The sequence below is a fragment of the Pelobates fuscus genome, chromosome 3 (assembly GCF_036172605.1).
Source record: "Pelobates fuscus isolate aPelFus1 chromosome 3, aPelFus1.pri, whole genome shotgun sequence".
Lineage (NCBI taxonomy): Eukaryota > Metazoa > Chordata > Amphibia > Anura > Pelobatidae > Pelobates > Pelobates fuscus.
The window spans coordinates 393918930-393946362 of NC_086319.1; the positions used below are offsets into that span (position 1 = coordinate 393918930).

Here is a 27433-nt window from a genome sequence, read left to right on the forward strand (position 1 = left end):
ACATGTATTGTGTTATTCCTGATTTGCAGTCCCCTGTCTACAGAACGTAATGGTACTTGCTGATACCCAAACATTTGACGCCTGTCAGTTTGTATGTGCCCTGATTCCATGACAGTTAAGCATGCTGGGAGATTTTTACTATTGCTACTATTGCTCTGTAACACTTTACAATTTTAACATCTTGGACATAAAATAATCTCCAGATTAAATTCTGAGAAATATGTGACATTTCTAATTAATGACTTTATTTTGTCTCTGGAAACTGAACTTACTGGTAGGATTATATGGATGAACAAATGACACTTTAAAACAATACTGTAATATTTTATCATGCATGTACATTTTATTTTTTGCCCTAGAATTTAGTTGGTAACATTACCATTGAAACTGATTCCATTGTTTAGTTTGTTATTTAAATCTGATTTTATACATTTGTTATGTAGCCTGATACGTGTCAGGCCTCTAAAAATTGAGTGAAACTCATGGTTGTTCCTCTCCACGGAAATCTTTAGTAAAAGGCGAAAGATTTATTCGGTCTGAAGAGAAACCAGAGTATGATAAACTTAAATCTCAGTCGCAGACCGGGTTCATAAATGTCCTCTTAAGCATATAGAGAAATCCTTAGTTAAGACGTAGCTCGGAGAATCCGGCATAATTAATTATCACATAAACTTGCACACAACATAATATGTATGAAAAGATTATCATTATTTTACTACATAGATGAAAATGGGCATTATTTTTTGCAAAGCATTGTGGGTATGTAAATTAGGCACGCCCCCAGCTAGCATGGTGTTAAGCACATGCTTTGTCTATCTGTTGAGTCTGTCCAGAATGAGAATAAATGCTCGGTGTATTTTGAGTGTACCCGGAAGTAGTGCATGCTGGGATGTGTAGTTCATCATGTTAGTGCACAGATTTCAAGAAACAAGAGCATGCAGGGATATGTAGTTATTCTACGTATGCAAATATTCAAAGAGAGGAGAGCATGCTGGTAGATGCTTTAATTAAGATTTATTGTTAATTTAAATTTAGTGAGTAAAAATAATTGCCATTATTGAAGGTAATTGACGTGTGGTTTTATATTATTATGCATATTTTTTTTAATTCTTTATTTTTGTCGTGCACATAAAACAGTACAAGCATGTCTTGCCACAACAGCAACAGCACACATAAGATTTACACAGAATTTAAAACAGTGTGGCTGTGGGTATGCACATTTTATATATTTTGTAGGACATCACACTTTAGTGTTAGTCAGAAAGGAGGCTAGTAGGCTTATGTTAGGCTTGGTGTCTGACTGTGTGTGGTATAACAGAATATTAACGAGACAGGCTAGAAATTAGGTAGTTCCCTGTGTAACATGCTGAACAGGGAGAGGGTAGTCTGCGGAGGACAGCATGGGAGTGTACCCAAGGTCGTTTGCCCGGCGGCACTGCCTAAATTAACATTACTAGTAAGCTTTAAATATAAGAAGAGGGTCTACCTGTATAGCAGGAGATAATAAAATAAAATTAAAAAAAATAACCACTGGGTTGCTTGCCATTTCAATATGTGGGTACCGCAAGCATTGTATGCGTGTTGTGTGTGTCTTTGGGGGCTGCCTAGCCGATGCCAAGAGATGGGAGGCTGCAGATACATAACAGCCAGAGTCTGTTTAGCCCCGTGTGGGTGCCCTCCCAGTCACAGGTACCGCTGCACTCTCGTGTTGTTCTGCTCGGGCTCCGGTACAGATCATCACCAGGCACGTGGCTTCTGGGTCTCTGCGGTGCATGTGGCCGACCCCTCTGAGCGGGAACCCTCAAATGGCGCGATCTGCGCATGGAGCTACTGTGCCAACCAGAGTGCCGTCTTCTGATGCTACCATGGAGTGGCTTGTTGGGCTGTCGGCGTTGCCGCTTTGGTGGTCTGCCCGGAGGCAACTTCTTCCCTGTCTGGACTCTGCGTGAGGTGCGCTTCAGGTGCTTCCTTTGATCTCTGCAGCCCGTAGGCCTGAGCTGAGCCTGAACGTGTGGATCCCTGGGTAAGGTATATGCTTGTCTCCTTGCCATCTTGGCCCAGAATTGGGCACAGATTCTGTCAAATGCTATCAGCCATGGCTCTGCATCCATAGGCACCTGGCGGGGAGCTTGTGTGGGGGTATCCACTTGGAAGGCAGTCATCTTGCCTGGCAGGCTGCAGTCACCGGCGTTGCTGGTGCTTGTTAAAGTCCACTAGAGTGAATCAGAGGGTTCTCCAGTGGGGACCGGGATAACCCCCACCAGTCCTGGGGGGGAGGGGGGAAGGGAGGATCAAAAGCAGTATTGTGGGGTCCCACGGGTAGCTGAAGAACGAGGAGAGCGGCCGCCTCTCCCCCTCTCTGTCACGAGTAGGCCTCAAATCTCTGAATCCAGTTATCTGTGTAATAGTCGCTTGTGTGGTATCCAGAAGGCCACCGGGACTCCCTCTGCTTAGATCATGCCCAGCTGACCTGGTATTTTGCCTTGAATTAGACAGTTTCGTTGATTAATCGGTGCCAAATGCAGGAGCCAGCACGACACACGTCTGGTCCGCTCGGCAACCAGACTCCGCCCCCTTATTATGCATATTTTAATGTTTTACTTGTGTGGGTTCACAGGCAAATTTTGGACACAGAAGTATCTCCAGAGCAAATACTGAAAATATATGAAATTCTTTTTTAATGACTTTACTTTGTCTCTGGCAATTATTGACAGTGTCTTAGGAAAGTGAAATTATAGGTATGATCACACGGATGAAAGAATGATACTATTAAACAAATATTTAGTCGCATATTTATATTTGATTTATTTTGCACTAAGATTTAATTGATAATGTAACCATTTCAATGAGATGCTTTGTTTCACTTGTTACTTAAATCTGACATTTTACCACTTATTGTAGCCTGACATTACTCAGGCCTCAAAAAATTGAGTGAAACTCATGGTTGTTCCTCTCCACGGAAATCTTTAGTAAAAGGCGAAAGATTTATTCGGTCTGAAGAGAAACCAGAGTATGCCAAATGGCAACCGGAGTAGCAGAGCGGGTTCACAAATGTCCTCTTAAGCATATAGAGAAAATCCTTAATCATTTAGAGAGAAGGTAGCTTGGAGAATCCGGTATGATTAATTATTAAATGAACACACATCATAGTATGTATTAAAAGCTTATCATTATTTTAACAAGTACATAAAAATGGGCATTATTTTTTGCAAAGCATTGTGGGTATGTAAATTAGGCACGCCCCCAGCTAGCATGGTGTTAAACACATGCTTTGTCTATCTGTTGAGTCTGTCCGATTCCAGAATGAGAAAAAATGCTCGGTATATTTTGAGTGTACCCGAAAGTAGTGCATGCTGGGATGTGTAGTTCATCGTAGTGCACAGAATTCAAGAAACAAGAGCATGCAGGGATATGTAGTTATTTAACGTATGCAAATATTCAAAGAGAGGAGAGCATGCTGGTAGATGCTTTAATTAAGATTTAATGTTAATTTAAATTCAGTGAGTAAAAATAATTGCCATTATTGAAGGTAATTGACGTGTGGTTTTATATTATTATGCATTTTTAATGTTTTACTTGTGTGGGTTCACAGGCAAATTTTGGACACAGAATTATCTCCAGAACAAATACTGAAAATATTTGAAATTCTTTTTTAATGACTTTACTTTGTCTCTGGCAATTATTGACAGTGTCTTAGGAAAGTGAAATTATAGGCATGATGACACGGATGAAAGAATGATACTATTAAACAAATATTTAGTCGCATATTTATATTTGATTTATTTTGCACTAAGATTTAATTGATAATGTAATCATTTCAATGGATGCTCTGTTTCACTTGTTACTTAAATCTGACATTTTACCACTTAATGTAGCCTGACATTACTCAGGCCTCAAAAAATTGAGTGAAACTCATGGTTGTTCCTCTCCACGGAAATCTTTAGTAAAAGGCGAAAGATTTATTCGGTCTGAAGAGAAACCAGAGTATGCCAAATGCCTACCGGAGTAGCAGAGCGGGTTCACAAATGTCCTCTTAAGCATATAGAGAGAATCCTTAAGCATTTAGAGAGAAGGTAGCTTGGAGAATCCGGTATGATTAATTATTAAATGAACACACATCATAATATGTATTAAAAGCTTATCATTATTTTAACAAGTACATAAAAATGGCCATTATTTTTTGCAATGCAATATGGGTATGTAAATTAGGCACGCCCCCAGCTCGCAAAACAGTTGCATGCTTTGTCTAACTGTTGAGCCCTGCAGCTGTTAACCATGTGAGTGCTGGGGTTGCGCTTTGTCTAAACCCTCAAAACTACATTTACTGTTTATAACTAAGAAACAAATTATTATTATTATTATTATTGCCATTTATATAGCGCCAACAGATTCCGTAGAGCTTTACAATATTATAAGAGGGGGGATTTACCTATAAAGAGGACAATTACAAGAAAACTTACAAGAACCATAGGTTGAAGATGACCCTACTCAAACGAGCTTACAGTCTATAGGAGGTGGGGTGTAAAACACAATAGGACATATTACTTTATGTACTGTTGGGCCATTTGCAAGAACTGACATTTAACAACTAACACAATTTGCATAATCATTGTTACAAGAACTGGACAAACTGGAAGGGGGCTTTCTGGTGTATCTCCCGAACCAGGAGGCTCTTAGACTGTACTTTAACTTTTGACACCAGCCTTCGGAGTTGGGGATGCCTATACCTTACTCTGGCTTTCTCCAATAGGGTTTCTCAATCCCTCTTTATATGGTTGGGCATAGGGTTATTTATTGAAACTAATCTTGCACTACTTGATTATTGGGCTCAGAGCATGGAGGGGACATGTGCCGGCTGACAAATACGTAGGGACTAGCTATTTGGCTAATTGTTAGACTATAATAGGGACCAATCGGCACCTTCCCTGTTGCCCAAGATTTATATATTTTTTTGACTCCTAGATTCATACTATAGCCTGGGGAATCACTCTACATGAAAATAGGAAACTATAATATCTTGTAGAATTTCAGCTACTATGTTGCAATTTCCTACAGGACTTTATACGGCTATTGAGTGACATCTAGTGGTGGATTAGCAACATTGTATCCACGTATTTGTATCGGATTCTTTTTGGATAGTTTACTTATCCTTTCATGTTTCTATTACACATGTAGTGTCCCTTCCAGGAAGAACCAGACCATATCATTTTATACTACAGTTACTATCTTTATTTATTCTACTATTATTATCACTATTTGTTAGACATGTGCAATTCGTTTCGGTCCGAATGTGAATTTGGACAAAATTCGGGCTATTCGGATAAGGGGGTGGGTGGGGGCCCCCTATATTAGAAGCTAGTCTATTCCAGAGCTCATGAAGAAAGCTAAAAATAGAAGAAAAGACATTGGAAGACCAAGACAAAGAAAGGATAAAAAGAAGGGAAGGCGAGTGAGCAGACATAAGGGACAAGAATCTCATTTTAGAAAGATGTACTTAAGATGTGACAAATAATGACCATTATCTTGTCCATACACATATCGCCTTTACACTTTAGAGACCTTTCGGCCGTAGAAGGCAATGACATATTCAGAACAGCAAAAGATTTGTTCTAATTACTATAATGGTCTCTTTTATTAAACAATTATTTAACCTGACACAGGTCAGGCCTCAAAAAATTGAATGAAACTCATGGTTGTTCCTCTCCACGGAAATCTTTAGTAAAAGGCGAAAGATTTATTCGGTCTGAAGAGAAACCAGAGCATGCATCCAAAAAGTCACGGTAGCACATCAGTTTCAGACATGTGCTTCTAAACATATGGAGAGCAATACTACAATAAACTGCAACATGGAGAATCCAGTATAATTATTACCGCCTTAAGGACACATGGCGGATATATTCCGTCATGATTCCCTTTTATGCCAGAAGTTGTGTCCTTAAGGGGTTAAATAAAAAACATACCGTATTGCCTCTGAAAAACTGTTATTAATTTAGTAGCTAATTGAACATGGCCATCATGCCTTGCAATGCATTGTGGGTATGTAAATTAGGCACGTACCCAGCTGACATGCTGTTGACTGCATGCTTTGTCTAACTGTTGAGCCCTGCAGCTGTTAACCATGTGATTGCTGGGGTCGTACTTTGTCCACACATCCCTCAAAACTACATTTCCTGTTTGTAGACTGCATTGCTTGTTTTCCAAAAAAGTTCAAAGAGGCTATTAATTTCAAGAGTGCTTTCGTAATACTACACAAATGTAATATGCGCCTATCTACTATTGCACCCTCCCTTTATTTTTTTGTACACTACACCCCAGTGCCCCAATAAAAGAAAGAATGACAAAAAAAAAGACTTATCATTATTTGAATACGTAAATAAAAATGGCCATTTTGTTTTGCAAAGCATTGTGGGTATGTAAATTAGGTACGCCCCGAGCTGATATGCTGTTACATGAATTCTTTGAGCAACTGTTGCGTCCTGCAGCTGTTAACCATGTGAACGCCAGTGTCGTCCTTTGTCCACACTTTCCTCAACACTACATTTCCAGGTTGTACCTGCAATGTTTAAGCTTGCTCTAGCAAATACAAAGCTTGGTATAGTAAATAAAACACAACACCGATTATGGGTATAAGATAAAGCTGCAGACAATTTATTAAAATAATTATCCTGCAAAACCAGTAATAAAATAGGTGCGTTAACGCGGACAATGATCCAAAACATATTAAAACTAAAACATATGGTTTAAGGCTAGTGCTGACATGCACTTGTTAATACATCCCTCCTGAGCCAGATTAGTCAGTAAATAGCAATACCCCTTAATTGACCCTACCTGCGCCACCAGTCGGTACCAATCCTGCCAGACCCTCTCATACGCCTTCCATGTAGCAGGAGATAGCGAAGACCTCACCCATCCTGCAAGCATGACATCCTAAGCTTCCACATCACTTCCAGACAGGGCAGGCCCTCCGGTGCTGCCTGCCTGAACCGCTCCCACGGAAAACGAGAGAGAGAGTCTGCAATTGCATTAAGGTAACCAGGGACATGCTGCACCCGGAAAGAGACATTTAACTCCATACACAAGTGAACAAAGCCCCACAGAAAACTCACCACCGGCCTTGAAGCTGCTGAAAGACAGTTCCGAGTGCACAACTGCTAGATTATCCGTGAAGAAGACCACCTGTGGATTACGTATTTGCTAGCCCCACAAGGTCAGCACCACTACCAAAGGACACGGCTCAAAGAAGGCCTGAACTTTCCTTTTTGGGACTACACCTAAGTGGGAAATACATAAACCCTCAAGTGGAATTTATAAGAAGGGGCCCGCCAACCTCCATAAACGTACTTCTTTGGCCAACTTTGTGCGAACCCGCCTCTGGAAAAGTTACGACCGACTTCAGATTGTGCAAGGACAAATGTGTGACAGTGAGAGGAAACACTGTAAAACCATTGGCTTAAAAAACCCTGAAGAGCCGCCCATGCTGGCGAAACGCGCTTCGGGGTACACTCGCACTCTCGGACTGCCATATGTGAACATCATTTGACTCATGATCCATAGAGGGCTGACAGGAAGGATTTCACTTCACCTTACCAGGCTAGATTCAGTGTTATGTGCACTATAGTAATAGCATATTACCAACGATCTTACTATAGAATTCTATGCACTATAGGCATGCACATAGTATAGATAGTTTAAGTGTATTATTCTACTCAGGTGCCCTTGAAGGCTCAGATTAGGGTTTTTCCCGCTCAGACCGATCAGTCCAACTCCTCCCAGACGGCAACTATCTATATAGAACCTTATGCTGAACAAGCTGACAACTTGTGCATTGTCTCTGCCAGTAACAGGTACTAGCAACAATACTGTGGCTTTAGACAGCACAGTATTTGCAGTGACAAGTGGGCTGCATGAGACATACATTCAGAGGTGCTAAATGTTCTTCACTAACGTGTAGCTGCATGAGACACATATTTTTCATTCTCTGCTAGCATTAGCAACACCTGTTACATAACAACACTGTGGCTTTAGACAGCACAGTATTGTATCCTTGCACTCACAAAGCTCCCTTCTAAGGGAGTCTGCATCATTTTTTGACCAACTCGCCTTTTTGCTGCACGAGACACATATTCACAGGTCTCTATCAGCAGCAGAAAGATTTATCTCTGTGTGCTTAATCATTTCACTACAGTGAAGCTGTCTCTGCCAGCAAGAGCAACAATTCTCTCTTTTTATAAAGCACGTTGCAACATAGTTGCTTTAGACAACATTGTGCTTTATTTTGCACCTATTAAGGTACCTCTGTTTAAGGGAGTCTGTACAATTCCCACTCACTTCCTCATTATGACTGATTTTAAATGATAGTTCTTAAAAGTTAATTTTTAAAGCAGTTTTCAGTACACTTTGGTCTGGGCAAAGCTTGTTTCCTTTTTTTGTCGCTTACATATAGGGTTGGTGCCCATCCTGCTCAGAGACCAGACATTATTTTCCTCTCCCAGCTCTCCTTTTAGTTCCTGTACATGGGAGTACTCATGAGACATTGCTGAATACAAATATGTGTATTTTACTGCAATAAAAGCTAACAGTATTATGATATTCACAGTTAAAATGCCATGCAGAACTAAAAAAATATAACATTTCTTAAACTTTGTTTTAGATTTTATTCATATTAAATAGTTCCAGATAGAAATATTTGATGTGAAATGAAAGCCCTGCTTCTCCTGAAAAAAAATATCTATAATAAGTGTGGGTGCACTTAATATGAAAAAGGTGAATTATGGTTGAACAGACACATAGTCAAATTCCAGGTTTTGCTTTGATCAGAACTTGTACAATTGTCTCTGTCCTTAAACGACCACTATAGTCACCCAGACCACTTCAGCTCAATGAAGTGGTCTGGGTCCCAGGTCCCACAGATTTTAACCCTGCAGCTGTAAACTGATATGTTTACACTAGGGTTAGTCCAGCCTCTAGTAGCTGTCTCACTGACAGCCGCTAGAGACGCTTCTGCGCTTCTCACTGTGAAAATCAAGACGCTGGACGTCCAGAGGAAAGCATTAAGAAAATGCTTTCCTATGGGCGCTTTGAATGCATGGGCGGCTCCTGCCGCGCATGCTCATTCAGCGCTGACGTCAGGAGGAGGAGGAGAGTTTCCCAGCACCGAGGGAGCCCGGCACTGGAGAAAGGCGAGTGTTTAATCACTTCAACGGGAGTGGGATCCTGAGGGTGGGGGGAACCTAAAGACCCTATAGCGCTAAGAAACCAAGTTTCCTGGCACTGCAGGACCCTCTAGTGCCCCTTTCCCTCCCATTACAAGTTGCTGAAGGGTTTAAAACCTTCATTACCTTACCGGTGTCTAAAAGCAAGGTTCCCCATGATTCTCTGGCTATTTGAAAGTTTTGCCTTGGAGATGATAACCAAAACTTAGCTGGCCCGTACGGGGATCGAACCCGCGACCTTGGCGTTATTAGCACCACGCTCTAACCAACTGAGCTAACCGGCCACGATAGTCATGGTACTGACAGCTATGTCTACAGGAGCCAACTGAATGGGCCCTCGAGGAGTGATCAATCCCAGTTAGAGAAAGAAGCCTACATACCCAACAAGCCACTGTCGCTGTAGATGCCAGGTAGTGCAGGTGGTGTATTACCAAACTCTATAAATTATTATGTACGCATACACATATAAACTCTGGTCCGTCTACTTTAACAAATATTTATTCAGAGACAAAACAACAACAACATGCAAATAATGACACACAATCTAACTAACTATACCAACAACAGCAACAACAACCTAACTAACAATAACAACTAAATCTTATAAAATCACCAGATCCCACTCACAGTTCACCATGATAAAAATTAGCCCATGTCTGCTTAAGGGTCTGCTTAGTAGCACAGCCAACAAGGAACAGAAAGGAATGGGGATAGGGGGGAGTGGTTATCTCTTTCCTGACCTGTAAAGGTATTGAATTACCATATCAAAGGTAAAGCTTATCCCACTGTGAGAAAGGCATACATGAGCTTGGTCACATGACCCCTGGTCACCATATTAGTTTGATGACAGAATGTCACCACATTCCCTCACTTTTTTTTCTCTTATGTTGAGCACATTTAAAAGTGAGAGAAAGAATATAGTCAAACAGGGGTTGCATCACCGCACATTCCCCCAATTTCTATTGTTTTCAGTTGTTCCGTTTTTAAATTAACTACTGCCCTAGTGGGTTGGTAAGAACCCTGGTAGTTGTTCATTAATATTATATGGTAATGTGTTCATGTGAAGTAAAGTAAAATCCAGACACAATCAACCCCATACAGTAATTATCACTAGTTTATGACACAATATGATGTTTAGTTTAGCCTGGGACTGGAATCTGAAGACTGTGACTGATCTGTGTGCTTGATAGCTGTGATTTTAGAATGAATTCTCCTTGAATATTGTCTTAGCCAATCCATTACAAAGCTTGAGGTTTGTTTGTTTAATGGCACATGCAAGTTCATGAGTGTAGGGGAAACTCATTCTGTGACCACCTTGAAATGACACAAATTCCTGCTTCTTGCTGTTACTTTATCCTCATTCTGGGCTGTGTTAATAGTTTGACTTGGTAATCTCAGCACTTCTTCATCTGTATAGTATCCATTTTCAGGATAATAGTTTGACGTGTAATCCCAGCACCTCTTCATCTGAATAGTAATCATTTTCATGATAATAGTTTGTCTTGGTAATCCCAGCACTTCTTCATCTGTATAGTAAACTGTGACAGGACATGTCAGTTACCTTCACCTCTCTGGGCCTTCCAATTAAAATGTTCTTTGAATCAAACACAGACAATGAAAAATGTACAACAGTAATCAGCGTATTGTCTTGTGTCAAAGGCTTAACTAGTTTTGTCTAATAAAATCTATTTGGTTGTGGTGTCTTAAGGCTATGTTTACATTTTAGATGTAGGTAAAAGACCCACAAATGTCTCCTGAAATTTTGATTAATTTAGACATTTACTCCACACCTGATGGAGAGTTGAACACAAAACCATATTAGTTATTTTATAATTTACTGGTGAATACATGCAATAATCACAAAATGTACATAGTTTTAACTGAAAATTACAATACATGAATGTGAGTGGGAAAGATGTAAGGGTGAAAAATGTATTCGCAATTGAACATAGGTGCAAATTCTCATACCCACAACTATTTAATCCCCTGCGTATAGCCAAATAGAACAAATAGCATACATTGTCACTTTATTCTTTATGCCATCTTCACTCAAGGCAATCTAATTTCCCTATATTCTTAATGACAAAAAGCAAAAAAAAAAAAAAAAAAAAAAGCATCAAAGATGGAGAGAGAGAAGAAAAAAAAAATAGACTGAATGCTACCATGACACAGTTTGGCAGCGTGCAATCTATAGATCAATCAAAAATCAACTTGAGGCTATATTTGTTGGGAACCAAATAAAAAAAAATGCTTTTAATGTTTTTACGGTTGTAAACAGAAAGTTACACTATCACATCTCTCCAGTGTGATCAAATATAAGCCTCACGTTGGCCACAATTCACTTAAACTATGATTTTTTTAAATTATTAATCCAGCATCAAAAAAAAAAAACAACAAAAAAAAAAACATAGCTGGCAGTGCAGGCGTGCTAAACTAATAAAAACAAAAAATATTTGGAATTTGGCCCACCTGACTGTAATTAATGAATTTAGAGGCTTATCCTTAATATGAAAATATATATATATATATATGTATAACAATACATACTAAGGTCCTCTTTAAACTGGAGTGTTACGAGATAATGGTGAGACAGATAAAATATAGAAACAAAAGAAAACAAACATACATACATACAGATGTAGAGGACAACAAATATTATGGGAGTTATTAATTACTGGGGAACCCCAATTGATCAGTATTTCCCTCCCTCATCTGTTCCCTAAGTGCTTTCATGTCTGCCTCCAATCTCTCAGTCTGTCTCTTTAGGTCCCAGTAGTCTCTATTCCCTTCTTTATTCCTCCAATTATCCCAATTCCGTCTATTAGTCTGATGCTCATCCCATCTATGGTTCCTTCTCCAATTATTCTCCCAATAACTGTTCCTGTTGTTTCTCTGTTTTTCTTGCCAACTGTGATTTTTGCAGTTATTCTCTCTCCTTTTTAGCCTCTCCCATGTATTATTATTATTCCAATTATTATTGATTACCTTAGGCCCCTCCCATCTATTTTTCCAATTATCTCCCATTACATTGCTTCTTTTAGCACTGTCCCTATTCCTATGGTCCCTCTGTGGATCTCTCCATCTTTTGTCAAAGTCCTGTTTTGGTCCAGTTCTCATTATCCCTCTTGTTCGGGTACATCCCACCTCTGGCTTCTCCATTTACCATCTAAATCTCTACCAGAGTCAACCTTGAATGTTCTTATGGCTGAAACGGAGAAGGCCTGTTCTGAGGAAGGATGCTTAATCCACCAATTGTCAGCTCTAGTTAGTACAATCTCTAAGTCTGCTGGTGTTGGATCAAAAAGCCTGACAAATTCTTGACACTCCCAGGGAAGGGCTTCCATTACTTTAGCAATGTGTTCTGGTGAGCCCAAGACCAGAGGCTGTTGAGGTTGGCGTAGCGTATACCAGAACAATATCCTTTGAGCTACCTCTCTAGGACCATCTGCTGGCCTCATCATAATATTAGCTATTTCTTTCTCTATGCTGACTAGATAGAAATTTGTTGCAGCAATTCTTCCTGCCTGATCAGACACACTGTTATTAAATCCAAATAGTCTGCTAGCCAAAGGACCCATAGCATATTCTAACAGTTCTGTCCATTCTTCTAAGTTAAGACCTCCTCTTTTTGCTCTATTTGCTCCCCTCATAAACCAATGTGTAAAGGTGTTAAAGTCGTCAGTTGGCATACTTCCCCACCATTTCTGGAAATTATCTTTGTCTGTGATTGACATAGTCCTTGTCTGTCTAGAGAAGCTAGTAGGCATTTCTCTTACATTAAAATGTTCAGTTATTATTATAGGGGCTTGTGGGACACCATTTACAATTGGCACATTTCCCTTGTGTTTTGTTCCCAGCACTGGTTCTTTACTTTCAGATATATAATACGACTGGTCTGGGCATACTCTAGGAATCTCCTTATCCCATTTATTTCTGTTTTCTTTAATTTTCATTTTATATTCCATGACTAGGTCTTGGAGTTCAGTGATCTTAGCACTATATGCATCTCTCTGTTGTTCTATTTCCTTTAATTCCTTCTCCAACCCCTCGATCATTTTGTTTGTTCTTAGGGCAGCTATTTTAAAACAATCTCTTTTATCAAGAGCATCTTCCATTTTATTAGTGGTTACTAAATTAGCTTGCTGCAATTCGACTACCATGCTTGCCAAACCCCTTATTGTAGCAACAACCAAGCTTTTCCTTTTCTTAATATGGCACTTTTTATTAGCAACAATCTGTGTCAAAACATCCATGAAACCTTCATATTTTCCACAATTGGGGCCTGCTGGTTCTGGAAGCTCATATGGTCCATCATGTTTGTCATTCTTGAAGTACTCTAGTACGTCTACAGAAAAATACTTAGTACCCAGAAATGACATTTTAAAACTGAGCTCTTTAATCGAAATAGACTAGCAGACTAAAAAAAAAAAAAAAACAACAACAAGCTTTTAACAATGGCATTAATTTAAAAAAACAACTGAAACTGGCTCCAAAGAGATTGGACCATTTGAAAAACTTAATTACATTAACCTATTCAAACAAACTCTTGTCTTTTAAGAAAAAAACGTCACAGTCTCAATACGAGAAATGCCCACAGATAGCAAAACACAAAACCACCCTGTTTGTTTAAGGGGAGGGGGTGGGGGTTTTACAAATAAACAGAATGATTTAAAAGGAAGATATGGGAACTGAAAAATACCTGACTGTAACTTCAGCACAATGATCATTCCCAACCATATAAAAATCTAGGCACCTTTACTTCATAATATTTACCTCAAATACAAACTTTTCATTTTCTATTAAACACACTCCAGTGTAAAAATGGAAATGGTAACCTGGCTAAACAATAGCCACCACACTGTATTAGCCCCAATACCTTTATCATGTAAACACAATGCTCCTACCCAGAATTCAATGGTTCAAACAGACAAAAGAGAACCAACAAAAAAAAAACCAAACAGATTGCTATTTAAACTTAGAATGCAATGAAAGCCACAAAATGTACAAAATGTAACATCCAAAAACAATTACAATATATTCAGTTTAGTTCTAGTTAGTTGCAACAGGAGAGAGACAATACAGCACATGGGCTATTAAAAATGGCCGAAACATCAATAATACCAATGCAGTGCAACTATTCAATCTTCCCCTTTAATCACCAATAATTTAAAACTGTGCAGAAACAAAATTAAACTATAAATGCTACAATTTGCAACAAAATACGTTCTGTCAGTCATAATGCACAAACATTATGCTCCTATCCTGAATTCAATTATTCAAACAGACAAAAGATAACAACAACAAAAAATGTTTGCTATTTAAACTTAGAATGCAGGGAAGCCTCAAAATGTAACATCTAAGAAAACAATTAAAATAGATTAAGTTTCATTCTGGTTAGTTGCAACAAGAGAGAGACAATACAGCACATGGGCTATTAAAATGGCCAAAACATCAAAGGTTCCAATGCAGTGAAACTATTCAATTTTCCCTTTTTATCACCAATACTTTAAAACTGTACAGAAACAAAGTGAAACCTATAAATGCTACAATTTGCAACAAAATATGTCAGTCACAATACACAAATTTAAAACAGTCAACAAAACACATTTGTATATTTGTTTCAACAACGAATCCTATGCTATAAAGTCTCTTGCTCTTAGATTATGTATCAATATGGTAGTTATTGCGCCTCACAAACATTTGTTGTAGAAGTCTAAAATTCATGGTCGCCACATGTGGTGTATTACCAAACTCTATAAATTATTATGTACGCATACACATATAAACTCTGGTCCGTCTACTTTAACAAATATTTATTCAGAGACAAAACAACAACAACATGCAAATAATGACACACAATCTAACTAACTATACCAACAACAACAACAACAGCAACAACAACCTAACTAACAATAACAACTAAATCTTATAAAATAACCAGATCCCACTCACAGTTCACCATGATAAAAATTAGCCCATGTCTACTTAAGGGTCTGCTTAGTAGCGCAGCCAAGAAGGAACAGAAAGGAATGGGGATAGGGGGGAGTGGTTATCTCTTTCCTGACCTGTAAAGGTATTGAATTACCATATCAAAGGTAAAGCTTATCCCACTGTGAGAAAGGCATACATGAGCTTGGTCACATGACCCCTGGTCACCATATTAGTTTGATGACAGAATGTCACCACAGTGCAGTATCAATGGGAAGCTGTAACTAAAATATCCACTTGAATACAGTGGTCTGCATAGAGTTTAAGCTGGAGTGGGAAAAAAAGGATAGAAAATTGACTTCTGGGAGCATATAAAGTATATGTATGTATTGAAACATCCTATCTGCATTCCTTGTGCTCCTTATGGTTATAGAAACATAGAATGTGACGGCAGATAAGAACCATTCGGCCCATCTAGTCTGCCCACTTTTTTTTAAATACTTTCATTAGTCCCTGGCTTTATAAGAACCATTCGGCCCATCTAGTCTGCCCAATTTTTTTAAATACTTTCATTAGTCCCTGGCCTTAGGATAGCCTTATGCCTATCCCACGCATGCTTAAACTCCTTTACTGTGTTAACCTCTACCACTTCAGCCGGAAGGATATTCCATACATCCACTACCCTCTCAGTAAAGTAATACTTCCTGATATTATTTTTAAACCTTTGCCCCTCTAATTTAAGACTATGTCCTCTTGTTGTGGTAGTTTTTCTTCTTATAAATATAGTCTCTTCCATTACTGTGTTGATTCCCTTTATGTATTTAAATGTTTCTATCATATCCCCCCTGTCACGTCTTTCCTCCAAGTTATACATGTTAAGTTCCTGTAACCTTTCCTTGTAAGTGTTATCCTGCAATCCACGAACCAGTTTCGTACAATACCTTTTGTTCAGTGTAAGTCAGTCCAGGTAAAAGGGACATTAATGTAATTGTCACTGTGACATCCAGGCAGGGCCATACCAAAGGTGCTTTACTGAACCTGGATCCTTCTGTGTCCCTGGCCTGCTGTCTTGCCACTGAGCCACACTTCAGTACTTTGATTATAGATGTTGTCTTATGTAGTATGACAATACAGAATTTACATGAGCCAATAAATGGGTGACTAAAGAAATGCATGTTAGTAATCTCATACTGTATAGTTTCCACATATTTTATATTAAGTTCTAAGGCTATAAGGAATTCCTATGTGGATTGAATTTACTGTTATTTCTGAGATTGAAGGTGGTTCATGTCTTTCAATTTACATTTACGTTAATTGACATTTTGCATCTTTCCCTGGTGGTCTAGTGGTTAGGATTCGGCGCTCTCACCGCCACGGCCCGGGTTCGATTCCCGGTCAGGGAATAGTAGTTTTCAATAATTATTTGATGGGTTTTTTTTTTAAATTATATCACTCTCAACACTAGCAGGAAAGTGCTATTATATGACTTTCGAAAAAAGAGGAAACATTAGAAATATAGCATATATTTTTGTTGTCTTACCAGAATACCAAGTAACATACAGAGAAGAACAATGCCCACTTGAAAAAAATGCTAATAGCACCCAAATAAAAATAAAAGTTAAAGCAAAAAACATAAGTGAAGAGAATGGCTAACTATTTGGTCAACCTGAAGCTAGTCTATTCCAGAGCTCGTTGTACAATGAACTTGAGAAGTGTTGAATAATGGCTGTTAAGTGAGCTACACACACATTGTTTTTGACGTTTAGAGACACTTTTGCTTTGGAGTAGGAGTGCAAATACGTAGCCAGATTTACACAAATAATTCTTTCGGGCATTATAACAACCATAAAATAATTTTTTTTTAAAAACAATTTTTTAAAAACAATTATATAGCCTGACCTTTGTCAGATTTCATAAAAGCTGCTCCTTTCCACAGAAATCTTTAGTAAAAGGCAAGAAAGCAGAGTATGTTAGTGTAACAGACCCTGGGTAACCCGGCTGGTTACCTCCGCTATTAATTATTGACCAGACCCATTTTCCCCCAGTAACTAGACGACACACAGTTCCCGGGGTACAACAACAAGCTTTATTGGCCACACTCGGCTTTATACTCTCCCCATGCAAGGGGGTGGAAAACAGGTAAAAGACAATGTCCCCTCCCTTTGTCCTTCCCCTCCCAGGGGTCGTATATTGGATCCGGGTCCCTAGTCCCTTTGTCCCCTGTTCCTGCCACACCATGTCCCTTCCCAAGGGCCTGTGCGTGTGAAAGATTCCCGCCTCCTGGGCTCCCAGGTACAGAAAGCCCGCCAAACCGCCATTGTCCACACAGAGTGTCCCCATCAATCTCAGGGACCCCCAGAATGGTAACCAGCATGAACAGCCTCTGTTCACGGGGTACCTGGGTGAAACCAAGCAAGGGAAGCGCCTCCTTTCCGTACACGAATGCTCCCCCTGACCGGCGTTCATCTATACGAATGGCGGCCACCCAGGGAAGCACTCATTAATTACTTCCCTTGCGGTTTCACACTTATATTACAAGTTGCCAACATTCTAATTGATTAGTGTGAACACTCCAAGGGTCGCTGGGGAGGTCCTCTTTTGGGAGCCGAACGAGGTGAGAACCAATCTGCGAGTGCTCCCTTGGATGGCGTTCGTCTAACGAACGGGTCGGCACACGCCAAAGCTTCCCTTGCAATTTGTGGTTTCCACAAGTCGTTAGCGAGGTGTGAACATTCTAAATAAAAATTCTAAATGGGGTATTGGGGTGGTCCCCGTTCGTGAGACGAACGGGCTGTGTTCGTACGCAGTCTCCCGAACGGGGAGAAGGTAAAACACACAAGTAATCACGAATACATGGGGAACATAGGCAAATACACTACCACACTTTACGGTTTAGTGGTGATCCCGCTACAAAGCTCCCCCTTAACCACTAGTCGGCATCCAGGTGGATCCCAGCGGATCAACCTGTTGATGTCCGGGGAAAGCACCCATGGATCACTTGTCCAGGGCGATTTTCCTGGACAGGTCATCGGCATTGCCATTCTGCTTACCGGGTCTGTAGTTAATGGCAATGTCATACGGCTGCAGGGCCAGGCTCCACCGTAAAAACCTGGCATTCTCCCCAAAGACCCGGTTAAGCCACACCAACGGGTTGTGATCCGTGAGCAGGGTAAATTGCTGTCCATACAAGTACGGCAGCAGTTTTTTGAGTGCCCACACCAACGCCAGGCACTTCTTTTCGATGGCGGCGTAGCTTACCTCCTGGGTAAGAGCTTCCTGCTGAGGTAACTGCCATCGTCCCCGACCTGGCTCAGTACTGCTCCCAGTCCGAACATAGAGGCATCTGTGTGGACGAGAAAACTTTTCCTGTGATTGAGGCAGCCAGCACAGGGGCTTTTACCAGGGTGTCCTTGAGAGCTTGGAATGCCTGCTCTCACTCTGGGGTCCAAGCTACCTGTCGGGGCAGGTTCTTGCGGGTCAGGTTGGTGAGGGGTTTAGCAATGGCGCTATAATTGGGGACAAATTTCCTGTAGGACCCCGCAGTCCCTAGGAAGGCAGGCACTTGGGTTTTGGTGCGGGAACTGGGCCAGCTAGCGACTGCCTCTATCTTGGCCGGTTCCAGTTTTTGCACCCCACCCGGTGTCCTATATACTGCACCTCTTCCATCCCGAGTTGACACTTACTTTGGTACAGATCTGTTCTAAAAATTTTCATTGAAACTGTTTACTGATCAATACAAAATTGTTTCCACAGTCCTGTTTACTGTCCTTGTCTTATGCTGAATAATAATAATTACACTGAGTAAGATATTGGGAAGGATAGTCGCTGTTATAGAATGTGGCTGTGTGTATGGGAGCAGTGTGGGAGTTTTGGGAGAATCCTGCAAACTGAAAGCTGTGACTCATTGGCTAGTGGGCGTGTTGTATGCAAAATAAGCCATTGTTATTTCACACCAACAATCTTGTCAATTTTATTTAAAAGCATTGCAATCCTATGAAACTTCAGGAATTATTTTTTAAAAATTTTGTTTGATAATATTGTTTATGTTTGTGTAAATGTGAAATGTACGGAATGTCACCACATGTGTAATAGAAACCTTTGGCAGCCTGTTCTTTGCTTGTAGTAAAGGTTCATTAAGACTATACTTTCAGGGATCATTTCTATAGTTTGTAACTGGTGAAATGTGCTCTAAAGTGTCCAAACTCAGTACCCACGAGGAAGAGCTTGAGTGTTTTCTCCTGAGCGTGAAGTGGGCTCCCAGTGCTGCTTTATTGTAGCTGCTGGTTGCTGTTGATGACCGTTCCTATTTCCTTAATTGGAGAGTAGGAGGGAGAGAACACAAGCTGAGTGGTTACTACATACTCTGTCAATGAATAGATTACGTAAGCAAGCATCTATAATAAATATTATTACAACTATCTTAACAAAGATATCTCGTCAGGAGCTGGTATGCTCTAAAGTGTTTTTGAAATTGTCTCATTTGTTATCTATGTTTTAATTAGTGTGTGCGTTATTTCTTGGCTCTTTTTGTCGTGTGTAATCATTTGTCAGTCATGCGCCATCTGTTGGCTGCAAAGTGTATGTTCTGAAATCTATCAGTATTTACGTCATCTGTTGGTAGCTGTATGTATTGCATTCCATTTAAAACATTGTCTGATTTCTTACTAAATGTACACATACTGAAAAGGTTTGTGTCTGCTTCCTAACATCCAGCGGGGGGAGGGAGAGTACTTATTATCTATATTAAGTACTCATTTTAACTCTGGTTTAGTGAGTATTACAGAGTAAATTTCAATCCCCTGTGTCCCCCGGTGCGTTGGATCAAACTCTCACACATGGGGTGAATTAACCCGTTCACTTCCAAATTCTTTCAAGAATCTCGATTTCGCCAGAAATTAAAGTTTGCTACCGATCTGTTCTAAAATGTTCTATTTAAACTGTTTACTGATCACTTAAAACTTGTTCCCAGTCCTGTTTTCTGTCCTTCTATGTTAGATAATAAATACACCGCGTAAGACAGTGGGAAGCATATTTGCTGTAATGTCCATAGGCTTTTATAACACTCTGAATTTCTGAATTTCCTGTGTTCAAGCACAAAGTGGGTGCTGTACAATGTAACACAGTCCATAAACAGTACTGCAACATTTATAATAGGGATAAAAAACTGCTAGATCAGGTAGGTACAAAAGCTTTAGGCAGTAAGAGTGTCCCTGCTTTCTTACTTTATAAAAGGACTTATTTAAAGAGAAATCAGTCCTTTAAAGGGACACTACCGGCACTTTAACAACTTCATCTTATTGAACTTACAGAACTTCATCTTATTGAAGTTGTTATAGTGCCTGCAGTACGAATTGCCGAAATCTAATATTAAACGATTAATAGCTTCAAGCCACGCCTCCAAGCCCTCTGGGTATGAGAGCCAGGAATCTTACTTAAAGGTTTTTTTCCTGGCACTATAGCTTCCCCTCCCTTGCACCTCCCCACCTCCCCACCTCCCCGTAGTGCAGAAAGGGTTAAAATAAAACTTATTTTGCTTACCTCAGTCCTTGGTCACCTCATCAGATAGGAAGCTAAGAGAAATATCCGATTTACAATTTGTCTCTAATTCAGTCTCCTGGGAACAGACTGAGGATTGGTAGCCTATTCGCAGTGTAATTACCATACTGCCTCCCAGAATGCATAGCACAGACCTAGCATGCACACATGTCTCTCCACAACGCAAATGAGAGTTTTCTGAATGTTGACTGTGCACTTTGATCATATGAGTTAGCTTTGCGCAGTGGCAGTATCGTAGCCAATGAGGTTTATCCGAGGCGTGATTATTGCTAATTGAAAACTTTTACCAATACCCCGCCATGATGACTTGAAATATAGTCAGCAATGGCAATTTTTGACAGTCTCTATGGAGACTGAAATTGCATGTACAACAATAAAAAATATATTTAACTATTTTTCAACAAGATTGATTTATTGTTTGTCTAATGTAAGATTCACTTAGAATTACTTTTTTTTAATATTTGGTTTAAGAAATAAATGCTCATAAACTCATATAATGCAAAAAAAACAAGGGTTTTTACTTTTAGAATATTACTTTGCCTTGTCTCTAAACATGTATTGTGTTATTCCTGATTTGCAGTCCCCTGTCTACAGAACGTAATGGTACTTGCTGATACCCAAACATTTGACGCCTGTCAGTTTGTATGTGCCCTGATTCCATGACAGTTAAGCATGCTGGGAGATTTTTACTATTGCTACTATTGCTCTGTAACACTTTACAATTTTAACATCTTGGACATAAAATAATCTCCAGATTAAATTCTGAGAAATATGTGACATTTCTAATTAATGACTTTATTTTGTCTCTGGAAACTGAACTTACTGGTAGGATTATATGGATGAACAAATGACACTTTAAAACAATACTGTAATATTTTATCATGCATGTACATTTTATTTTTTGCCCTAGAATTTAGTTGGTAACATTACCATTGAAACTGATTCCATTGTTTAGTTTGTTATTTAAATCTGATTTTATACATTTGTTATGTAGCCTGATACGTGTCAGGCCTCTAAAAATTGAGTGAAACTCATGGTTGTTCCTCTCCACGGAAATCTTTAGTAAAAGGCGAAAGATTTATTCGGTCTGAAGAGAAACCAGAGTATGATAAACTTAAATCTCAGTCGCAGACCGGGTTCATAAATGTCCTCTTAAGCATATAGAGAAATCCTTAGTTAAGACGTAGCTCGGAGAATCCGGCATAATTAATTATCACATAAACTTGCACACAACATAATATGTATGAAAAGATTATCATTATTTTACTACATAGATGAAAATGGGCATTATTTTTTGCAAAGCATTGTGGGTATGTAAATTAGGCACGCCCCCAGCTAGCATGGTGTTAAGCACATGCTTTGTCTATCTGTTGAGTCTGTCCAGAATGAGAATAAATGCTCGGTGTATTTTGAGTGTACCCGGAAGTAGTGCATGCTGGGATGTGTAGTTCATCATGTTAGTGCACAGATTTCAAGAAACAAGAGCATGCAGGGATATGTAGTTATTCTACGTATGCAAATATTCAAAGAGAGGAGAGCATGCTGGTAGATGCTTTAATTAAGATTTATTGTTAATTTAAATTTAGTGAGTAAAAATAATTGCCATTATTGAAGGTAATTGACGTGTGGTTTTATATTATTATGCATATTTTAATGTTTTACTTGTGTGGGTTCACAGGCAAATTTTGGACACAGAAGTATCTCCAGAGCAAATACTGAAACTATATGAAATTCTTTTTTAATGACTTTACTTCGTCTCTGGCAATTATTGACAGTGTCTTAGGAAAGTGAAATTATAGGTATGATCACACGGATGAAAGAATGATACTATTAAACAAATATTTCATTGATAATGTAACCATTTCAATGAGATGCTTTGTTTAACTTGTTACTTAAATCTGACATTTTACCACTTAATGTAGCCTGACATTACTCAGGCCTCAAAAAATTGAGTGAAACTCATGGTTGTTCCTCTCCACGGAAATCTTTAGTAAAAGGCGAAAGATTTATTCGGTCTGAAGAGAAACCAGAGTATACCAAATGACAACCTGAGTAGCAGAGCGGGTACACAAATGTCCTCTTAAGCATATAGAGAGAATCCTTAAGCATTTAGAGAGAAGGTAGCTTGGAGAATACGGTCTGATTAATTATTAAATGAATACACATCATAGTATGTATTAAAAGCTTATCATTATTTTAACAAGTACATAAAAATGGGCATTATTTTTTGCAATGCAATATGGGTATGTAAATTAAGCACGCCCCCAGCTCGCAAAGCAATTGCATGCTTTGTCTAACTGTTGAGCCCTGCAGCTGTTAACCATGTGAGTGCTGGGGTTGCACTTTGTCTAAACCCTCAAAACTACATTTACTGTTTATAACTAAGAAACAAATTATTATTATTATTATTATTATTATTGCCATTTATATAGCGCCAACAGATTCCGTAGAGCTTTACAATATTATAAGAGGGGGGATTTACCTATAAATAGGACAATTACAAGAAAACTTACAAGAACCATAGGTTGAAGAGGACCCTACTCAAACGAGCTTACAGTCTATAGGAGGTGGGGTGTAAAACACAATAGGACATATTACTTTATGTACTGTTGGGCCATTTGCAAGAACTGACATTTAACAACTAACACAATTTGCATAATCATTGTTACAAGAACTGGACAAACTGGAAGGGGGCTTTCTGGTGTATCTCCCGAACCAGGAGGCTCTTAGACTGTACTTTAACTTTTGACACCAGCCTTCGGAGTTGGGGATGCCTATACCTTACTCTGGCTTTGTCCAATAGGGTTTCTCAATCCCTCTTTATATGGTTGGGCATAGGGTTATTTATTGAAACTAATCTTGCACTACTTGATTATTGGGCTCAGAGCATGGAGGGAACATGTGCCGGCTGACAAATACGTAGGGACTAGCTATTTGGCTAATTGTTAGACTATAATAGGGACCAATCGGCACCTTCCCTGTTGCCCAAGATTTATATATATTTTGACTCCTAGATTCATACTATAGCCTGGGGAATCACTCTGCATGAAAATAGGAAACTATAATATCTTGTAGAATTTCAGCTACTATGTTGCAATTTCCTACAGGACTTTATACGGCTATTGAGTGACATCTAGAGGTGGATTAGCAACATTGTATCCACGTATTTGTATTGGATTCTTTTTGGATAGTTTACTTATCCTTTCATGTTTCTATTACACATGTAGTGTCCCTTCCAGGAAGAACCAGACCATATCATTTTATACTACAGTTACTATCTTTATTTATTCTGCTATTATTATCACTATTTGTTAGACATGTGCAATTCGTTTCGGTCCGAATGTGAATTTGGACAAAATTCGGGCTATTCGGATAAGGGGGTGGGTGGGGGCCCCCTATATTAGAAGCTAGTCTATTCCAGAGCTCATGAAGAAAGCTAAAAATAGAAGAAAAGATATTGGAAGACCAAGACAAACAAAGGATAAAAAGAAGGGAAGGCGAGTGAGCAGACATAAGGGACAAGAATCTCATTTTAGAAAGATGTACTTAAGATGTGACAAATAATGACCATTATCTTGTCCATACACATATCGCCTTTACACTTTAGAGACCTTTCGGCCGTAGAAGGCAATGACATATTCAGAACAGCAAAAGATTTGTTCTAATTACTATAATGGTCTCTTTTATTAAACAATTATTTAACCTGACACAGGTCAGGCCTCAAAAAATTGAATGAAACTCATGGTTGTTCCTCTCCACGGAAATCTTTAGTAAAAGGCGAAAGATTTATTCGGTCTGAAGAGAAACCAGAGCATACAACCAAAAAGTCACAGTAGCACATCAGTTTCAGACATGTGCTTCTAAACATATGGAGAGCAATACTACAATAAACTGCAACATGGAGAAACCAGTATAATTATTACCGCCTTAAGGACACATGGCGGATATATTCCGTCATGATTCCCTTTTATTCCAGAAGTTGTGTCCTTAAAAGGGGTTAAATAAAAAACATACCGTGTACGGTATTGCCTCTTAAAAACTGTTATTAATTTAGTAGCTAATTGAACACGGCCATCATGCCTTGCAATGCATTGTGGGTATGTAAATTAGGCACGTACCCAGCTGACATGCTGTTGACCGCATGCTTTGTCTAACTGTTGAGCCCTGCAGCTGTTAACCATGTGATTGCTGGGGTCGTACTTTGTCCACACATCCCTCAAAACTACATTTCCTGTTTGTAGACTGCATTGCTTGTTTTCCAAAAAAGTTCAAAGAGGCTATTAATTTCAAGAGTGCTTTCGTAATACTACACAAATGTAAATGTAATATGCGCCTATCTACTATTGCACCCTCCCTTTATTTTTTTGTACACTACACCCCAGTGCCCCAATAAAAGAAAGAATGACAAAAAAAAAAACTTATCATTATTTGAATACGTAAATAAAAATGGCCATTTTGTTTTGCAAAGCATTGTGGGTATGTAAATTAGGTACGCCCCGAGCTGATATGCTGTTACATGAATTCTTTGAGCAACTGTTGCGTCCTGCAGCTGTTAACCATGTGAACGCCAGTGTCGTCCTTTGTCCACACTTTCCTCAACACTACATTTCCAGGTTGTACCTGCAATGTTTAAGCTTGCTCTAGCAAATACAAAGCTTGGTATAGTAAATAAAACACAACACCGATTATGGGTATAAGATAAAGCTGCAGACAATTTATTAAAATAATTATCCTGCAAAACCAGTAATAAAATAGGTGCGTTAACGCGGACATTGATCCAAAACATATTAAAACTAAAACATATGGTTTAAGGCTAGTGCTGACATGCACTTGTTAATACATCCCTCCCGAGCCAGATTAGTCAGTAAATAGCAATACCCCTTAATTGACCCTACCTGCGCCACCAGTCGGTACCAATCCTGCCAGACCCTCTCATACGCCTTCCATGTAGCAGGAGATAGCGAAGACCTCACCCATCCTGCAAGCATGACGTCCTAAGCTTCCACATCACTTCCAGACAGGGCAGGCCCTCCGGTGCTGCCTGCCTGAACCGCTCCCACGGAAAACGAGAGAGAGAGTCTGCAATTGCATTAAGGTAACCAGGGACATGCTGCACCCGGAAAGAGACATTTAACTCCATACACAAGAGAACAAAGCCCCACAGAAAACTCACCACCGGCCTTGAAGCTGCTGAAAGACAGTTCCGAGTGTACAACTGCTAGATTATCCGTGAAGAAGACCACCTGTGGATTACGTATTTGCTAGCCCCACAAGGTCAGCACCACTACCAAAGGACACGGCTCAAAGAAGGCCTGAACTTTCCTTTTTGGGACTACACCTAAGTGGGAAATATATAAACCCTTAAGTGGAATTTATAACAAGGTGCCCGCCAACCTCCATAAACGTACTTCTTTGGCCAACTTTGTGCGAACCGCCTCTGGAAAAGTTACGACGGACTTCAGATTGTGCAAGGACAAATGCGTGACAGCGAGAGGAAACACTGTAAAACCATTGGCTAAAAAAACCCTGAAGAGCCGCCCAAGCCGGCGAAACGCGCTTCAGGGTACACTCGCACTCTCGGACTGCCATATGTGAACATCATTTGACTCACGATCCATAGAGGGCTGACAGGAAGGATTTCACTTCACCTTACCAGGCTAGATTCAGTGTTATGTGCACTATAGTAATAGCATATTACCAACGATCTTACTATAGAATTCTATGCACTTTAGGCATGCACTTAGTATAGATAGTTTAAGTGTATTATTCTACTCAGGTGCCCTTGAAGGCTCAGATTAGGGTTTTTCCCGCTCAGACCGATCAGTCCAACTCCTCCCAGACGGCAACTATCTATATAGAACCTTATGCTGAACAAGCTGACAACTTGTGCATTGTCTCTGCCAGTAACAGGTACTAGCAACAATACTGTGGCTTTAGACAGCACAGTATTTGCAGTGACAAGTGGGCTGCATGAGACATACATTCAGAGGTCTCTGGCAGTAACAGGAAGATGTATTAGTGTGTGCTAAATGTTCTTCACTAACGTGTAGCTGCATGAGACACATATTTTTCATTCTCTGCTAGCATTAGCAACACCTGTTACATAACAACACTGTGGCTTTAGACAGCACAGTATTGTATCCTTGCACTCACAAAGCTCCCTTCTAAGGGAGTCTGCATCATTTTTTGACCAACTCCCCTTTTTGCTGCACGAGACACATATTCACAGGTCTCTATCAGCAGCAGAAAGATTCATCTCTGTGTGCTTAATCATTTCACTACAGTGAAGCTGTCTCTGCCAGCAAGAGCAACAATTCTCTCTTTTTATAAAGCACGTTGCAACATAGTTGCTTTAGACAACATTGTGCTTTATTTTGCACCTATTAAGGTACCTCTGTTTAAGGGAGTCTGTACAATTCCCACTCACTTCCTCATTATGACTGATTTTAAATGATAGTTCTTAAAAGTTAATTTGTAAAGCATTTTTCAGTACACTTTGGTCTGGGCAAAGCTTGTTTCCTTTTTTTGTCGCTTACATATAGGGTTGATGCCCATCCTGCTCAGAGACCAGACATTATTTTCCTCTCCCACCTCTCCTTTTAGTTCCTGTACATGGGAGTACTCATGAGACATTGCTGAATACAAATATGTGTATTTTACTGCAATAAAAGCTAACAGTATTATGATATTCACAGTTAAAATGCCATGCAGAACTAAAAAAATATAACATTTCTTAA

At 39.5% G+C, this 27433-nt stretch overlaps 11 non-coding genes across 11 annotated transcripts; 3 read left to right on the forward strand and 8 right to left on the reverse strand.

Annotated features, from left to right (window-relative positions):
• Positions 1-441: 441 nt before the first annotated feature.
• LOC134603816 (U5 spliceosomal RNA) lies at positions 442-556 on the reverse strand. Its single transcript, XR_010090561.1, has one exon. It is a non-coding gene; the product is annotated as a U5 spliceosomal RNA (small nuclear RNA).
• Positions 557-2899: 2343 nt separating this feature from the next.
• LOC134603781 (U5 spliceosomal RNA) lies at positions 2900-3014 on the reverse strand. The gene has a single exon (XR_010090527.1). It is a non-coding gene; the product is annotated as a U5 spliceosomal RNA (small nuclear RNA).
• Positions 3015-3873: 859 nt separating this feature from the next.
• Positions 3874-3988, reverse strand: LOC134603782 (U5 spliceosomal RNA). The gene has a single exon (XR_010090528.1). It is a non-coding gene; the product is annotated as a U5 spliceosomal RNA (small nuclear RNA).
• Positions 3989-5648: 1660 nt separating this feature from the next.
• LOC134603853 (U5 spliceosomal RNA) lies at positions 5649-5763 on the reverse strand. Its single transcript, XR_010090594.1, has one exon. It is a non-coding gene; the product is annotated as a U5 spliceosomal RNA (small nuclear RNA).
• A 3659-nt stretch (positions 5764-9422) lies between these two features.
• Positions 9423-9496, reverse strand: TRNAI-AAU (transfer RNA isoleucine (anticodon AAU)). The gene has a single exon. It is a non-coding gene; the product is annotated as a tRNA-Ile (tRNA).
• Positions 9497-16471: 6975 nt separating this feature from the next.
• Positions 16472-16543, forward strand: TRNAE-CUC (transfer RNA glutamic acid (anticodon CUC)). The gene has a single exon. It is a non-coding gene; the product is annotated as a tRNA-Glu (tRNA).
• A 2732-nt stretch (positions 16544-19275) lies between these two features.
• LOC134603726 (small nucleolar RNA U3) lies at positions 19276-19492 on the forward strand. Its single transcript, XR_010090477.1, has one exon. It is a non-coding gene; the product is annotated as a small nucleolar RNA U3 (small nucleolar RNA).
• Positions 19493-20908: 1416 nt separating this feature from the next.
• LOC134603765 (U4 spliceosomal RNA) lies at positions 20909-21049 on the forward strand. Its single transcript, XR_010090512.1, has one exon. It is a non-coding gene; the product is annotated as a U4 spliceosomal RNA (small nuclear RNA).
• A 639-nt stretch (positions 21050-21688) lies between these two features.
• Positions 21689-21803, reverse strand: LOC134603817 (U5 spliceosomal RNA). The gene has a single exon (XR_010090562.1). It is a non-coding gene; the product is annotated as a U5 spliceosomal RNA (small nuclear RNA).
• Positions 21804-22616: 813 nt separating this feature from the next.
• Positions 22617-22731, reverse strand: LOC134603783 (U5 spliceosomal RNA). The gene has a single exon (XR_010090529.1). It is a non-coding gene; the product is annotated as a U5 spliceosomal RNA (small nuclear RNA).
• A 1665-nt stretch (positions 22732-24396) lies between these two features.
• Positions 24397-24511, reverse strand: LOC134603854 (U5 spliceosomal RNA). The gene has a single exon (XR_010090595.1). It is a non-coding gene; the product is annotated as a U5 spliceosomal RNA (small nuclear RNA).
• Positions 24512-27433: the final 2922 nt, after the last annotated feature.